At 40.4% G+C, this 13,612-nt stretch overlaps 1 protein-coding gene and 1 pseudogene across 1 annotated transcript in view; both read right to left on the reverse strand.

Annotated features, from left to right (window-relative positions):
* Positions 1-13,612, reverse strand: part of DNAH12 (dynein axonemal heavy chain 12) — a 376,621-nt gene that overhangs the window by 267,365 nt on the left and 95,644 nt on the right. The gene's annotated exons all lie outside the window — the stretch shown is intronic.
* On the reverse strand, positions 409-1,751 carry LOC136314553 (non-POU domain-containing octamer-binding protein pseudogene; annotated as a pseudogene).

The following is a 13,612-nucleotide window of genomic DNA, read 5'->3' on the forward strand; positions in this document are numbered from 1 at the left end:
CAGCTTGAGTGAATGGAACAAGTTTGATTTTCATGGTATATGTGGCAGTGTCTCTGGGTTTGGACAGTATAAAAGTGAGAAAGCAAATAGAAACAGACAGGAAAGGGCTGGAATGATCAAGATTAATGGTGCTCTAACTGGATCCACGCTGCCATGGTTCCCCCCAGACCCTCAACAATCACAGGAGACTTCAAGAATGTACTATTCAGATATGGCTAGTTAAACAATATGTCACATAGAGGATTTGTTAAAAATAAACAAACAAATCTCCATTGCCCTTTGCCTCCACCATAAGATTGGACTGTTAGGAGGAATCTCTAATACTCTTCTAGTACAGAATTCTGGTTAATTCAATCAGGGTCCTCCTTTTAGAATATTTTAACACTAGACACTCTAGTTTTATTAGTATTAGCAGCATATGGCTGGAACAAATTTAGCTCCAGGGGCTGTAGGATTAAATGCAGCAGAGGTTCCACCAATTACCCCAATTCCTTCTACTGTAGGTTGGCCAAAGCATTTAGCTGTTGGTGAGGTCAATCCCCAGATTCCATTCAGTATCATAGTGGCAGGTCCTGGTGGAGTGGGGGTTAAGAGCTACCATAGGAGTGGGTAACACAGTACCTCTGTTCTTTATGCCTATAGAACATACCCCAGCCTTCTGGCCCATCCATACCACTCATGTCAGAGAGGATTCCTTTGAATCCTTCCTGCTGTCACTGCATCATTTTTTCCTGTTGCCACTGTATTGCCTCTTCATGGCACTTATGCCATGAGCTCTAGTTGCTTCTGTTTCTGCTTGTCCTGGTAGTGTAGCTCTTCCATCCTCCAAAGTTCTTAAAATATCATCAAATTCTGCCTCATTAGCCTGACCTGGTACTCAGATGGGCAGCTACCATCTCCATCTCCAGTTTCTCATGACTTTCCTTGATGTAGAAGTCCACCTGGTTTTGCTACTGCTTCTCCATCTCAATTACTGCCTTCCAGCACATGGGATACTCATGCTCAAAAGCATAAGGTTGCACAAATATGAATGGCTACTCTCTCTTCCTGTGAATCTACTAGCTCTTTATACTAACCAGCTTCTCTGGAAGTCCCTCTTCATCCTCTAACTGGTCCATGGGCTCCAAAGTTACAGGCCAAGGAAATGTATCTAGCAGGCAGAAACCTTCACTGCATCTTCCCAGAGCTTTCTGAGCAACTGGCCTCCATGAGAATTCAACAATATTTTTTTCCTGAGGGTCTTCCTCAATAATCCACAGTGACTACAGTCATCTCCATCTGACCACACACATAAAAAGGCTTCCTTCAGCATTTGTCGGATATATAATAGGTGCACTATAACATGCCAAGCACACACAAGCTGCTTTCCATGGAGTGGCATCTTGTCTGTCCAGCTTCATTTTGGAAATTTCTACAAAGGTTTGTGTTTCCAAGCAAATAAAGCTGGAGCCCTTGTCCTTATAAATGAAGTCTGCCTGCCTTTCCATATTTCTAAAATGGTTTCCTAGTTTTCTCTTTATTGATATCAGAAGGAAGCTTGCACACAAAAAGATGGCTATGTTGGGTTGAAAGTCTTCTCTCCTGGGTTACTAAAATTCTTCAGGTCAACGATCAAACTCTCATTTTGGCTGCTGGCCTATTGCCCATTTGCAGGTACTGGGAGAAGCAGTGGCTTCTGCTGTTGCTGCTGCTGGTGATATTGATGGAGTATGGCTTTGCTTCTCCAAATTAAAAGTTTCATTGCTCTGCATTTTGTACTGCTCTACCAACTATTCTCCCCTCTGAGTAAGGGTGACACTACATGACTCTACCTTCTACCCCAGCTGTCTTTGTTGTTGTTGTCACAAAAATTAACAAGCTAATAAAAAATTCATATGGAAATTCATAACAGCTCAAAATATTAAAATATAAATGTTCATTAAGTAATGGATAAGCAAAATGCAGTATATCCATACAATGGAATAATATTCATCAATAAAAAAGAATGAAGTATGATATATGGTACAACATGGATGCACCTTAAAAACTTGTTAAGTGAAAGAAGTCAATCACAAAGCCCACATACAATATGATTCCATTTATATAAAATGTTTGGAATAGATAAATTCATAGAGACCAAAAGTAGATTAGTAGTTGCCATGGTCTGGGAGGAAGAGAAAATGAAGAGTAATTGCTAGAGATTATGGGCTTACTTTTTTTTTTGGTGGAGAGCTTACTCTTTGAAGTGATAAAGATGTTCTCAAATTAGATAGTGGTGATGATTACATAACTCTGTGAGTACTCTAAGAACCACTGAACTGTACATTTTAAAGAGTGAGTTTTATGATGTATGCATTATAATTAAACAAATCTATTGAAAAAAATAAAAAGTAATCCAAAACAAAGGAAAAACTGTAAATTAATGATAAAATTCTAAGTACACAAAGCTTTATTCAGAAATGAAAGCAATCAACCAACACTATCCAACACCAGTTTTATTCTCAATACAATATTATGGGACATTGGTTCCCTAAGGTTTTGATTTCACAACGGATGTTAGTAAAAATTATTTATATGGCCAGATGGCTTCAGGGGTAAATTTTACCAAAAATTTAAAGAAAAATTAATCCTTATCCTTTCCAAACTATTCCAAAAAATTCAAGAGGAAGGAATCTGTCACACTAATACTATGAAGCCAGTATTACCCTGATATCAAAACTAAAATAGACAGTACAAGAAAAGAAAATTATAGGCCAATATTCCCAATTAACACAGATGCAAAAATTCTCAACAAAGTATTTGCAAATTGAATTCAACAATACATTAAAAGGATCATAGAACATGATCAAGAGAGATTTGTTCCAAGCATGCAAGAATGGTTCAATATTCACAAATCAATCAATCAATGTGATACTGATACATCATATTAACAAAAGCAAGGATAAAAATCGTATGATCAAGGGGGAAGAAAGATTGCAACAGAGTAGGTGGACATTCCAACTGCCATCTCCAAGGACCAAACTGGATTACAACTTAATTTAAGAACAATCATCTTGAAAAACCAACATTGGACTAAACTAAGAGGAATCTATAACCAATGATCACCAAAGAAGCCACACCAAGACTGCTAGGAAGTGTAGAGACACGGAAAGGGCTGCCCCGCTCCCAGGAGCGAGCAGCGACCTGGAGGGACTCTCATGGTGGGGTGGGATGCCCTGAGAGGTGTGGGTCCTCAGCCCCAGGTCCAGAGCCCAGCCTAGTGCCCCAGGGCCTAGAAGAGGCACCCAGAGAGCATTTAGCTATGAAAAGAGCTGGGTTTCTGTCTGCAAAAAAGAGACACACCTCTCAGAAGCAGATTCCATTTTAAAGGGCCCACACAGAAAATCTCATTCACAGCCACTTACCCAGAGCTCTGGTGGGAGAGAGCTGAGAAGAATGGGGTTGCAGGAGGAGAGTGTAAAGTTGGAGGTCCAGGAAGAGACACTGTAGGGGATGGAAACCGGAACCCCTGTGCTGAGTCATACTGCAGTACTGCAGTCACCATCTTTCTTGGGTGGAGTAATCCTCTCTGAGTGGCATCACCTGGGAAAAAGCAGCTATGCTGCCCTGGGAGTCTCTCCTACCCCAGGCATGGCGATGGTCATTCTGAGAGGCCAGGAAGCAGGGGGTGTGTCAGTGACTTAGTTTTCTGGTATTGAGACTGGAGCTCCCCAACACACTCTCCTGACTCTATGACTGATGCTTCTACCTCACCAGAGACTCAGATGAGTATGTTCAGAGAGCAGGCAGATCATACCTTTAAGTCTCAGAAGGCACACCCTATGAAAAAAGTCTGGACAGACTGACACCTGGGGCTGTGGGACGGATCCACACCTACCACCCTTCCTAATTCCCGAATTGCCACAGGTCTAGATTAAGCATGGTCAACATATGGCCTGAGGGCCCACATAATGAGTTTATGCAGCCCACGATTAAATTTTTAATATTCTCCGCTACTTTAAAATCTCAGCTACTCAGAAGCAGAAGCATCTTTGATTATTGGAAATCGAGGTATTTAAGAAGATAGTGATACGCGGAAAAGAATTCCACGTGATTAATCTAAGGTTAACTTCCAATAATTGGTTGAATGAATTTGCGATACCTCTTTATTTTTTAAAAAAATTCCATTATAAAAATTTACAACTTTTGTACTCGTCTGTACTTGATATGAACTGTATGATGTTAAGCAGCGATGTGAAACCCATATTCTTTTAGGCAGAGTTTGCCAGTGCACACCCAAGGTCAAACAATTCGTTATTTTTGTGGTCAAGTGTGCTGACTTAAGTGGCACTGTAACATAGACAATAGCTGCAGTTGATAACTGAAAACGTGTCCAGGCTGTTTGTAAAACAAAATAATTGTTTTATTTGCAATATAACCCCTTCAAGCTTATTCTATTAATTAAATATTGTTTTGATTGATTGCAATAGTTTGGACGCATATAATTATATTTTTATTAAAAATATTTTTATTAAAATAATATATATTAAATTTTTTCACTCACATTTATTCATAAACAAATTACATAATAAAATTTTGTTTACTTAAATGAATCATTTTTGTATTTAACATTTTTTTAATTTTAATATTTCATCTGGCCCATGAAAAAAGTTTTCTTTCTAATCTGGCCTGCGGGGCAAAAACTTGGCCACTCCTGCTCTAGATTCTAGCAGATGCTTTTTTAGCGACTGAGCCTAACAAGCAGCCAGCAGACAGAGGCTGCAAGAGGCTCAGGAAAACTTGGCCATTTGAGCGGAATTTCCCCCAAGACCAGAGTGGGTAAAAGTCAGCTTAGGAGTTAGGTATTTCCATGTACACTTGGGCCTACCAGAGGCAGCCACAAACTTGTAATTGCCTGTAGGACCAAGAAGGTTGCTGAGGGCCAGTCATGGACAGTGTCTCCCACTGGTCTGTGCTATACTCCTGCTACGGAGACCCAGGACTGGCACATCCAGGAACCAGCTGCAGAAAGCATCGGTTCAGCACCTAACAACCCTTGCTAGGAAAAGCACCTCACAACTGGCTCAGCTGAGGTGAGTTCCACTCTCTGTGATCAGTACCGGCAGAGCGGCTCATGTACATTGAAAAGGATGGAGATTCACAGCCAGCCAGCTTAGGCACTCTATATTCTGTCAAGCTAGGCTAGATTCCACAAAGGGAAGGGAGAGAAACTTGGAGCATGGACATTTAAAGTGTGGGTGCCGCCTGACCTGTGGTGGCGCAGTGGATAAAGCGTCGACCTGGAAATGCTGGGGTCGCCGGTTCGAAACCCTGGGCTTGCCTGGTCAAGGCACATATGGGAGTTGATGCTTCCAGCTCCTCCCCACCTTCTCTCTCTGTCTCTCTCTCCTCTCTTTCTCCCTCTCTGTCTCTCTTTTTCCCTTTCTCTCTCCTCTCTAAAATGAATAAAGTGTGGGTGCCTGTGAGTCTATTGTTGGATCTGGTTGAGGGGCTTAGCCACCATTGGGAGGGGCACAGTCAGCCCCAGGAGAGGATTCTCTCAGTCTTCCTCCCTGAGACTGGGATCTCAACAGCTGAAAGAACTTCTGCAGAGGGGACTGTTGGCCACACTCGGTCTGAAGTTACTGCTCACCTTGTTGGAGAGAAATAAAATTTGAGTATCCAGCAGTGGCTGAGGGATCAAGCTCTGAAGTAGGGGCCACATTCCCTGTACTGAACTCCTGACCAAGAGACGCCTGAAGTAGGAGGTCCCTCAAAGGTTGTTTTCACAACCTCAACTGCCCTAACCCACCAAGTGTGCAACCTGTAGACGGGTTGGTTGGGTGAGACCAATCGGAGTCCAGAAGACTCTGTGGAGAGACCAGGCTGCTGCAAGAGGAGGAGGAGCAACTGAAAACTGGAGACAAATCTTACAGAGCTTGGGGCTTTTATGGAGCTGTTGTCATCTCTAAACAGAAGGAAGCCGATCCTTATACAAAGGTTGGCCCCTCCCACAGTACAGGGCACAGAAAACACAGATACAAACCACAAAAAGTAAAGTAGCTGCAGACTGGTAGCCCACAGCAGATAACAAACAAGAGCTGATACCAACCCAAGAAGAACTAGAGCCAACACTACTGGTAGTGAGTGGCAGACAGCACCAGCCCTAGACTCAACTACCTACATAAGCAGCACACCCAAAAGTGGAGTCTAGCAGGCACCAGACACTGTGGAGAATACGCCCAACAGGATAGACATTGCACAGTGTGTAATACACATAATCAAGGTTGACCCTTAGAGCCAGTCAGCCTGAAGGGATAAACGTATCCACTTTTTTTTATAAATGTATAAAAGACAAACTGCAACTAATACTCACATACAACAAGAGGGAAAATAGTACCCTCAAGAAGCATTCCTAGAACAAGCAAAACAAGTGGCCTGGAGGACAACAACACTGAGCCCATCTCCTTCATAAAGACCACACAAAAATTTCAAGGTCAGACAGTGCTACCTAATACACAGACAAAATGGGCAGATAGAGAAATGAATCAACAAGAAAAATCCCTAGAAAAAGAACTGAATGAGATGGAAGTAACCAAAATACCAGATGCAGAGTATAAAACAATGATTTTTAGGATGCTAAAGGATCTTAGAGCACCAATGGATGGACATAATGAGCACCTAAATAAAGAGATAGCAAGCATCAAAAAGGACATTGAAATCATAAAAAAGTACCCATCATAAATGAAAAATACAATATCAGAAATAAAGACTACACTAGAAGGAATTAAAAGCAGGGTGGATACAGCAGAGGAAAAATCAGCAATTTAGAGGGCAAGATAAACAAAAGCACGGAAGCAGAACACCAAAAAGAAAAGAGGCTCAAAAAATCTGAGGAAACTAAGAGAGCTCTGGGACAACATGACGAGAAACAACATCCGCATCATAGGGGTTCTGAAAAGAGAAGAGAAAGAACAAGAAATAGACTATTTGAAGAAATCATAGCTGAAAATTTCCCTAAATTGATAGACAAAGCCACACAAGTTCAAGAAGCACATAGGGTTCTATTAAAGAGGAATCCAAGGAAGCCTACAGCAAGACACATCATAATTAAAGTGTCAAAGTTAAGAGACAAAGAAAGAATACTAAAAGCTGCAAGAGAAAAGCAGTTAGTTACCTACAGAGGAGCCCCTATAAGGATGACATCCAACTTCTCAACAAAAACACTTGAGGACAGAGAGAATTGGCAAGAAATATTCAAAGTGATGCAAAGCAAGAATCTACGACCAAGATTTCTTTATCCAGCAAGGATATCATTTAAAATTGAAGGAGAAATAAAAAGCTTCCCAGACAAAAACAAACAAACAAAAAATACCTCAAGGAATTCATTACAACCAAACCAGTACTGCAAGAAATGTTAAGGGGCCTGCTATAAAAAAAGCAAAGAAAAAATTTTTGAGAAAAAGAGGACTGTAAATTTAAAGAATAAAATGGTAATAAAAACTACATATCAATAATAACCTGAAATGTAAATGGATTAAATGCTCCAATCAAAAGACATAGGGTAGCTGCACAGATAAGAAAACAGGACCCCTACATATGCTGTCTACAAGAGACACACCTCAGAACAAAAGAATCACATAGACTAGGCCCTGGCCGGTTGGCTCAGTGGTAGAGCATTGGCCTGGCATGCAGGAGTCCCGGGTTCGATTCCCAACCAGGGCACAGGAGAAGCACCCATCTGCTTCTCCACCCCTTCCTTTCTACTTCTTCTCTGTCTTTCTCTTCCCTTCCTGCAGCCGAGGCTCCATTAGAGCAAAGTTGGCCCGGGCGCTGAGGATGGCTCCATGGCCTCTGCCTCAGGCACTAGAATGGCTCTGGTTGCAACAGAGCAATGCCCCAGATGGGCACAGCATCGCCCCCTGGTGGGCATGCCAGGTGGATCCCGGTCGGGCACATGTGGGAGTCTGTCTGACTGCCTCCCTGTTTCCAACTTCAGAAAAATACAAAAAAAAAAAAAAAAAGAATCACATAGACGAAAAGTGAAGGGATAGAAAAAGTGTTTCATGCAAATGAAATGAAAAAAAAAGCTGGGGTAACAATACTTATATCTGATAAAATAGACTTTAAAACAAAGCCTATAGTAAGGGATAAAAAAGGTCACTACATAATGATAAAGGGAGCAATCCAACAGGAGGATATAAGCATTGTAAATATCTATGTACCTAATATACAAGCACCTAAATGTATAAAGCAGATTTTGATGGACATAGAGGGTGAGATCAACAGCAACACTATAATAGTAGAGGATTTTAATACCCCACTAACATCACTAGATAGATCCTCAAGAAAGAAAATTTAAAAACAGCAGCCTTAAATGACACACTAGATCAACTGGATTTTATAGATGTGTTCAGAACCTTTCACCCTAAAGGAGCAGAATATACATTTTTTTCAAGTGCTCATGCTCCATTCTCCAGAATAGACAACAGTTTGGACACAAAACAAGTCCCAATAAATTTAAGAAGATTGAAATCATATCAAGCATCTTCTCTGATCACAATGGCATGAAACTAGAAATCAACTACAATAGAAAAACTGAAAAACATTCTAACACTTGGAGGCTAAATAGCATGTTATGAAATAACAAATAAGTTAACAATAAGATCAAGGAAGAAATAAAAAATTTACTTGAAACAAATGAAGAGGAACATACAACAATTCAAAATTTATGGGACAGAGCAAAATCAGTCCTGAGAGGTAAGTTCATAGCATTACAGGCATACCTTAAGAAGCAAGAAAAAGCTCAAATACACAACTTAACCCTGCATCTAAAAGAACTAGAAAAAGAACAGCAACTAAAGCCAAGAGGCAGTAGAAGGAAGAAAATTAAATAAAGATCAGAGCAGAAATAAATGACATAGAGGCTAAAAAAACAATACAGAGGATCAGTGAAACCAAGAACTGGTTCTTTGAAAAGGTAAACAAAATTGATGAACCTTTAACCAGACTCATCAAGAAAAAAACAGAGGACTCAAATAAATAAAATAAGAAATGAAAGTAAAGAAGTAACAACTGACACCAGAGATAAACAAAGGATTGTAAAAAAATACTATGAATATCTGTATGCCAAAAAATTGGACAACCTAGGTCCATGATGGTGAACCTTTTTATAAAAACCATCCATTTTTGCAGTGCTGGTCAACCTGGTCCCTCCCGCCCACTAGTGGGTGTTCCAGCTTTCATGAATTTAGATGCTAAAATTCTCAACAAAATATTAGTAAACCAAATACAGCAATACATGAAATAAATCATACATCATGATAAAGTGGAATTTATTCTGGGGAGGTAAGGCTGATACCATATTCACAAATCAATCGGTGTGATTCATCACATAAACAAAAGAAAGGAGAAAAATCTCATAATATCAATAAATGCAGAAAAAGCATTTGATAAAATCTAGCACCCATTTTTGATCAAAACTCTCAGCAAAGTAGGAATACCGGGAACATACCTCAACATGATAAAGGCCATCTATGACAAACCCATGGCCAATATCATATTCAATAAGCAAAAATTAAAAGCATTCCTTGTAAGATCAGGAACAAGGCAGGGGTGCCCCCTTTCACCACTCTTACTCAACATAGTTCTGGAAGCCCCAGCCACAGCATTCAGGCAAGAAGAAGTAATAAAAGGCATCCAAATTGAAAAAGAAGAAGTAAAAGTATCATTATTTGCTTATGACATGATACTGTATATCAGTGGTCCCCAACCCCCAGGCCGCAGACCGGTACCGGTCCATGGGCCATTTGTTACCGGTCCACAGAGAAAGAATAAATAACTTACATTATTTCCGTTTTATTTATATTTAAGTCTGAACGATGTTTTATTTTTAAATAATGACCAGATTCCCTCTGTTACATCCGTCTAAGACTCACTCTTGACGCTTGTCTCGGTCACATGATACATTTATCCATCCCACCCTAAAGGCCAGTCTATGAAAATATTTTCTGACATTAAACCGGTCCATGGCCCAAAAAAGGTTGGGGACCACTGCTGTACATAGAAAACCCTAAAGTCTCAGTCAAAAAACTACCGAACCTGGTAAATGAATTCAGCAAGGTAGCAGGATATAAAATTAATATTCAGAAATCAGTGGCACTTTTGTAAACCAACACTAAACTGTCTGAAAGAGAAATTAAGGAAACAATCCCCTTCACTATTGCAACAGAAAAAAATATAAAGTACCTACGAGTAAATTTAACCAAGGAGGTAAAGGACTTGTACTCGAAAAATTATAAAACATTGATTAAAAAAAAATCAAGGAGAGAAAAAAGATGGCAGCGGAGTAGGCGGATGCACAGACGCCCAGCTCTCTCCACCAAACTGGAATACAAATCAATTTAGGAAAAATCAGCATGAAAAACCAACTCTGAACTGCAAGAATGGCTCTCAAAAACCAAGGAGCAAAGAGGAAATCACAGGAGTCCTGGTAGGGAGCCCATGAACCTCCTCTGCTTGCCGGAACGGAGGGGGGTGGGGCTGAGAACCCAGAGAGGATCGCGGAGGGAGGGGAGCAGAAACTACTGCTCACAGCCACTTGCCTGGCAACCAGGGAGCGAGGTGCATTGAAAGGACCATCTTATCTCCCAGGGGGAGAGGGCAGGGAGAGGGACAGACTGTGAGGGGATAAGGAATGCAGGAGAGGAGCTAAAAGGGCTGACTCATCCGTGCTGGAGGCGGCCATAGCTGGGGGAGGGACTGAACCTTTCACAAAACAGAGCTGAAGTGCTTCCGGATCAGAGACCTCCGGACATCTCTCCAGCTCCAATCAGCGCAACAAGACACAGCTGAAAACAAGAAGTGGGGAGGAGGGGCAGTAACTCAGGTCTCCATGGAGATCTGAGATACACCTCCCCCTACTGAAGCTGAGAAAACACCCTACCCCCAGTGAGTCTAGCTGGCTAAAGAGGCCTTCAGAGTCTCAGGTTACACCCACCGCATTCCTGGATACAGTTTCAAGGAAGCCCCTTGCTGAGATCAGTAAACAAGATTATCACCTGTTAAGAAAACAATCAAATCAAGACTTCAAAGCTGCCCAAATCAGAAAGTGGATTACAGATAACAGCTGATACCAACCCAAGAAGACCTAGAAATAACACAACTGAAAACTGGAGGCAAACAACACCAAGCCTAGACTCAACCAACTCTACAAATAAAACAAAAAAAAAAGAGGATGAGAAGACAAAGGAGTGCAATCCAAATGAAACCACAAGAGACACCTTCGAGAGATGAACTGAGTGATATGGAAATAATCAAACTTCCAGATGCGGAGTTCAAAATAATGATTGTAAGGATGCTTAGGGATCTTAGAACAACAATGGAGGGGCAGTCTGAAAACCTAAATAAAGAAATAGCAAGTATAAAAAAGAATCAGTTGGAGACGATAAATACAATATCAAAAATAAAGACCACAATGGAAGGAATTAAAAACAGGATAGATAGAGCAGAGGATCGAATCAGCGAGTTAGAGGACAACTGGAATGAAGGCATGAAAGCAGAGAAGAAAAGAGAAAAAAGACTCAAAAAGTCAGAGGAAACTCTTAGCTCTGTGAAAACATGAAGAGAAATAACATCCGCATCATAGGAGTTCCTGAAGAAGAAGAAAAAGAACAAGGGATAGAGACTTTGTTCAATCATATCATAGCTGAAAATTCCCTAAATTAATGCAAGAGAAACTCTCACAAATCCAAGAAGCACAGAGGACTCCATTAAAGAGAAACCCAAAGAAACCTACACCAAGACACATCATAATTAAAATACCAAAGCTAAGCGATAAAGAGAAAATATTAAAAGCTGCAAGAGAAAAAAAAGTTATCACCTACAAAGGAGCCCCCATAAGGATGACATCTGACTTCTCAACAGAAACACTTGAGGCCAGAAGGGAATGGAAAGAAATATTCAAAGTAATGCAGAACAAGAACCTACAACCAAGACTACTTTATCCAGCAAGGCTATCGTTTAAAATCGAAGGAGAAATAAAAAGCTTCCCAGACAAAAAACAAATCAAGGAATTAATTACAACCAAACCAATGCTGCAGGAAATATTAAGGGGCCTGGTGTAAACAGATCAAAGTGGGAAAAGAATACAGAAAAAAAAAAAAAAAAAAGGAATACACCTTTAAAGAAGAAAATGGCAATAAACAACTACATATCAATAATAACCTTAAATGTAAATGGATTAAATGATCCAATCAAAAGACATAGGGTAGCTGCGTGGATAAGAAAACAGGACCCATACATATGTTGTCTACAAGAGACACACCTTAGAACAAAAGACACACATAAATTGAAGGTAAAAGGATGGAAAAAAACGTTTCATGCAAACGGAAATGAAAAAAAAGCTGGGGTAGCAACACTTATATCAAACAAATTGGACTTTAAAACAAAGGATATAGTAAGAGATATAGTAAGAGATAAAGGAGGCCACTACATAATGATAAAGGGAGTAATCCAACAGGAAGATATAACTATTATAAATATCTATGCACCTAATATAGGAGCACCTAAATATATAAAGCAGACTTTGATGGATTTAAAGGGCGAGATCAACAGCAATACTATAATACTAGGGGATTTCAATACCCACTGACATCACTAGATAGATCCTCAAGAAAGAAAATTACGGGTTCGATTCCTGGCCAGGGCACACAGGAGAAGCGCCCATTTGCTTCTCCACCCCTCCGCCACGCTTTCCTCTCTGTCTCTCTCTTCCCCTCCCGCAGCCAAGGCTCCATTGGAGCAAAGATGACCCGGGTGCTGGGGATGGCTCCATGGCCTCTGCCCCAGGTGCTAGAGTGGCTCTAGTCACAACATGGCAATGCCCAGGATGGGCAGAGCATCGCCCCCTGGTGGGCAGAGCGTCGCCCCTGGTGGGCGTGCCGGGTGGATCCCGGTCGGGCGCATGTGGGAGTCTGTCTGACTGTCTCTCCCTGTTTCCAGCTTCAGAAAAATGAAAAAAAAAAATAAAAAATAAAAAAAATTTAAAAAAAAGAAAGAAAATTAACAAAGAAACAGCAGACTTATTGGAAACACTAGATCAACTCGATTTAATAGATATCTTCAGAACCTTTCACCTTAAAGCAGCAGAATATACATTCTTTTCAAGTGCTCATGGTACATTCTCTAGGATAGACCACATGTTAGGGCACAAAAGTGCTCTCAACAAATTTAAGAAGACTGAAATCGTATCAAGCACTTTCTCCGATCACAACAGCATGAAACTAGAAATGAATCACAACAGAAAAGCTCAAAAATTCTCAAACACATGGAAACTAAATAGCAGGTTGTTAAATAATGAATGGATTAAGAATGAGATCAAAGAAGAAATAAAAAAATTCCTAGAAACGAATGACAATGAGCATAAAACAACTCAAAATTTATGGGACACAGCGAAAGCAGTGCTGAGAGGGAAGTTCATAGCACTACAGGCACACTTTCAGAAGCTAGAAAAAGCTCAAATAAACAACTTAACCCTGCATCTAAAAGAATTAGAAAAAGAACAGCAAGTAAAGCCCAAATGTAGTAGAAGGAAGGAAATAATAAAGATCAGAGCAGAAATAAATGACATAGAGGCTAAAGAAACAATACAGAA

Source organism: Saccopteryx bilineata, chromosome 10 (assembly GCF_036850765.1).
Source record: "Saccopteryx bilineata isolate mSacBil1 chromosome 10, mSacBil1_pri_phased_curated, whole genome shotgun sequence".
Lineage (NCBI taxonomy): Eukaryota > Metazoa > Chordata > Mammalia > Chiroptera > Emballonuridae > Saccopteryx > Saccopteryx bilineata.